Raw genomic sequence first — 5000 nt, 5'->3', positions numbered from 1 at the left:
GTGAAGAGGCTTAGATGGTGTACAGCTCTTGGCTGCTTGGAGCTAGCCTCCTGAAACTTGATGTGTGTATTGCTAGCATGCCCTAGCACCTTTGCAGTAAGTTTGGCAACTCTAGCTGCTTCCTAGGACCTAACCCTAAGCTATTCACACAGCCTGAGCTTTACGACACATGTATGACTGGTTGTGGTTAGTTAAACGTACTTGGGTAGGTCCTAGAGCCTTGCAAGTGGGCTCTACCCCCACTAAGTGGGTGATTGCGGTTGGATCTTCCTCTTCTCGCTCTTCCTGTTCACGCTCTCTTCTCGCTCTTCCTGTTCACACTCTCTTCTCGCTCTTCCTGTTCACGCTCTCTTCTCGCTCTTCCTGTTCACGCTCTCTTCACGCTCTTCCTGTTCACGCTCTCTTCGCGCTCTTCCTGTTCACGCTCTCTTCACGCTCGCTCTTCCTGTTCACGCTCTCTTCTCGTTCTTCCTGTTCACGCTCTCTTCTCGCTCTTCCTGTTCACGCTCTCTTCTTGCTCGCTCTTCCTGTTCACGCTCTCTTCACGCGCGCTCTTCCTGTTCACGCTCTCTTCTCGCTCGCTCTTCCTGTTCACGCTCTCTTCACGCTCGCTCTTCCTGTTCACGCTCTCTTCTCGCTCGCTCTTCCTGTTCACGCTCTCTCTTCTCGCTCTTCGGGTTAGGGTTAGGTTTGGGTAAGGACGTGACCACCTGGTGGAGGTCACGGGGGGCACGGGCACAAGGGGAATATTTATCTAAAAAGATCTCAGGTGTTCTTTTAAAGCAGCACAGATATGCTAAAAAATCCCCCATAGCAAACAACCTTCTAAAAAAATCAGTTAAAAATGGGTAAAAGGTTTAAAAAGACATCAGAGCAGAGGCAAGACAGGCAACGGGAGTCGACCATTAAAAGAAACCCCAGGGTCTCCAAGGTCCGTCCCCTGGTGTGGATTCCTGTAAAATTCATAAAACGGCCAAACAAGGGGATAAAGGTATAAAAGCAAACCCGCACACAGTGTTTCCTTAATAAATATATAAATAAACATAAAAAGATATAAATAACTAGAATATATAACAAATATAAAATGAGGATAAATAAACATACAGTATAGGTATACACACACACACACACCCCACATCTAAAACTTTAAAAAATAAATAAATAAGTGCTTTAAAAAGTAAAACCATCCAAAAGTGAGGCAAGGTAAGGAAACACTGGGTTAAAAGGATAAGTGCCATAAAAAGGTGTAAGACTTTGCCCAATGACCTCTTCCCCCATCAGCCGTTAAGACGAAGGGAGAAAAAAAGGGTGGGGGGGGGGAAAGGGGGGAAAAAAAGTTTTTTAGAAAAAGTCGGGAGTCCAAAGTGGGCCTCGTCTGCCTGTAGAGTTAAAATAGGGTTAGGTTAGGTAAGGAGCGTGGCCCTCCTAAGAGGGCCACGAGGGGCACTGGCACAAGGGGGCAGGGTAACATTTTTTAAATGAGCTGATGACAATAATAATAATAATAATAATACATTTTATTTATATAGCGCTTTTCATAAAACTCAAAGACACTTTACATTAAAATCATCATATATAAAAGCAATAAAGACAGCAGATGGACCATCACCATCAAATCCCCGACATCTGTCCCGCTGAAGTGGATTTACTCCCACATTGGAGGCGTTTTATAAGCACAAACGTGCTTTACTCTCTCCATGCACCAGCTAAAATGGTAAAACAGCGCCACTAGCCCGATAACACTTTGTTGTGGCTGAAAACGGAACTGCATCTCATTTCCAAGTGATAGAAGTTCCGTTTTTATGAATATGTCATGTGAATTGTTAATACCCACTGTTACCATAGTTACCCACAATGCCAAGGGGCATTGTGGGTCATTTTTTAGCGCATTATAGTGTGTGTATATAATATATACACACACTATAAATGTGTGTCTCTGTGTGTGTGTGTGTGTGTGTGTGAGTGTACTCATGTCAAAAACTGCATCTTTAGAACAAACATTTAATCCACCTTTGTTACTCCTTTGCTTGAAAACAAAACATTTGACCTGATTCTATTTCTTTAATTATGTCTAGATTTCCTTCATTTTTTATTCAGGGTCATTTCTGAGAAAGTACTTTGTGTGAGTTCAGACGAGTGTTTTTGACTTAGCATCATGGGGTCACTTACCTGTGGTGTGCACTGTAAATCAGATGCTCTCGTAAAGAGGAGGGTAATTGTCTTTCCTCTCAGTTAGCAAAGGCCAGATCAGTGTCTCTTTTAACCCCTTCGTAACTGTTTAACTTGTCTTGAGGTCCTTCCAAGGACCTGCAAAACATTTGCATCAAGCAGCCTTACTAACCTTTAACTAATATTAATGAATAAACTCATCAACATCTGTCACAAAAGAGACAAAATGTGAAAGACAAAAACACTTATTTCAGCAATTATTCATTCTGTGTTTTATTCATGTCTGTATTAATACATTTATTTATTCATTCCTGTATTGATTTAAACATTTATTATTGCATTTATTTATACTTAAAAACAATTTCGTCCTCCACACACCCTTGTCATCTCTTCTGTCTAATCAAAGGGATATACCTTTGTTTTCACGCTCTGAGCGAACGTTACTTTCCGTGGCCGAATGGTTAGTGTGACTGCACACAACGTAAACCTCCAATGCGCATGCGCAGATCATTGGGAAGCAGGGGTCGGCGGTTCGACTCCCGAGAGAACCTTTAATTGTGAAGGTCTCACCAGGTTCTGAGAAGGGAAGTAAATACAAAAGATTGCCTTTTGCTTCTTGTATGAATTAATAAAAGCGACAACTCGGGTCCTGTCCTGACTTCGTATCATACAATACACCCAAATATATGTAGCCACAAAACCCTGACCTGAAATAGGCAAATTGATGCATTTTTGCTCAGTTTTGCAACCACTTGCAAGAAAAACTCCTCTGTCTAACAAAAACCTTGAATGAAAACCGATAGAGTCAAACCTCATGACATGATCACATGTTTCCTCTTGACAGGGAGCAGAGAGGGGAGGGGCTCTGGAGGCTGTTTACAGCCGTCCCCCGTGTGGCCTGTGCGCCGTCACGCTTCCTTTGATTCCCTTTACATCCGATTGTTTTCGGCCCATACATGTAGCTGTATTATATCTACCGTGCACCAGTGCACCGCCAGTCTTCATTATATTAATTTCCGTCCACACAGGTAACCGTTTTACATGCGCTGTGCGCCCCATGCAATGTCGTGCGCCGTGCATACTGTGCACAATTCAGTCTGGAGTTTATTTTGGTCTGCCCACACAGGTAAGTGTCGGGATGCAAACAGGGAGAGTGCAGAGCCTGAGACACCCATCCCCTCGAGGTTGGAGAGGAGGATCTGGTGGTTCACTGTGTCAAACGCCGCAGACAGGTCCAGGAGAATCAGGACAGAGGAGAGAGGGACGCTGTCACCGCAAGGAGGGCTGTCTCTGTCGAGTGACCCACCTTGAACGTGGACTGGTGGGGGTCCAAGAGGCTGTTCTGGTGGAGATAGGAAGACAGTTGGTTAAAGACAGCACGTTCCTGTGGTTTGGATAGAAAGGGTAGAAGAGAAACCGGTCTGACGTTCTTGACATGTGATGCTTCAGAGCTGTAGTGCTTTCAAAAAATACAAAAGTAAACTCACCGCAGACACAGGAGGTCAGGATGAAGAGCAGCAGGATCCTGCAGATCATCTTCTCCCTGTGAGAGGAGACAGAGGGGAAGAGTCACAAACACATCACCTGAAAACTCAGTTGTTAGATGAACATTTACGGTGAAATAAAAACTCACTTTATATCGGTATGCAAATCTATTGACTGTGCATGTGTGCCAGACCAGTCTTCTTCCTTTTATATCCGATCTGCTCCGGCCACACTTGTAGCTGTTTTATAAGCGCATGTGCCGTGCGCCCCGTGACTCTTTATTTGATTCCTTTTATATCCGATTGTGTTATGCCCACAGAGGTAGCGGTTATATGTCGACCGTGCGCCGTGCGCCCCGTACGCCGTCTGGCCCGTGCGCCATCAGTCTTCATTTGATATCCGATTGTGTTCTGCCCTCTTGTTAAGACAAATTCCTCTGTCCAACTAAAAAGTTGCACGAAAAACTATAGAGTCAAACCTCATGACATGATCACATGTTTCTTACAGTTTCATTGAAAAAATATATATGCAAATAGTTTTGAAGCACTGACTTGAAATGCAATATTATACTACCATATCATTGTCATTTATTGAATCATTTATTGTATTTTATTTAACAGATGGCATTTCTCTCTCAATCGTGACCAAACGGTCAGCTGGAACATGCATCAAACTAAAACACGTTTGTCAAAAATATGTAGAGCAATTCAAAAATATGAATAAATCGCCACACTTATAGCTTCAATCAGTTTTATGAGATAATTAACATTCAAATAATAAACTCACTATAATGCATGCTCAGCTGGAACTATGAACACCTAAGGGGGAAAGTGCATACGCTCCAGCTAAGGGAAAGATGTGATCCCTGGTGTGTACAGACACTGCGATGTGACTGCCTAATATGTTTGAAAGCTACGAAAACACGCTGAAAGGCTCTCCCGTTTCCTCACTATAATGTCACATTAAATCCTATATCAACGAAAACACACAGTTTGTTGCATATAGCACCATATATTAATGCAAATCAAATTCATTCACGTCCGACCTGGTCGGCATAACTTACAGAGAACAAAAAAGAAAAGCCGTGAGACTCCCACTTGTACTCCGACACAATAAACAAGGGTGACATTCACAAAGTATACCCCAAACCCATTGTCCCATCAGTCCCAAAGTTCCTTAATTCCACTTCAACAGTCCGACGATGAATAAATCCCCGAGGCGAAAAATAATATCAACAGGTGGAAGGAAGCGTTGTGAGACGCCGCTGTTCCGTAATGTGTAGAAGCCACGCTATCTCACCACGGTCCGTTTAGATGCTGGGTCTTTCTTGCAGTAGTCCAGTGAGA

The sequence above is a fragment of the Anarhichas minor genome, unplaced genomic scaffold, assembly GCF_050575085.1.
Source record: "Anarhichas minor isolate MPS153535 unplaced genomic scaffold, ASM5057508v1 ptg000136l, whole genome shotgun sequence".
In the NCBI taxonomy this organism is placed as follows: Eukaryota; Metazoa; Chordata; class Actinopteri; order Perciformes; family Anarhichadidae; genus Anarhichas; species Anarhichas minor.
Note: the sequence above shows the minus strand (reverse complement) of the source record.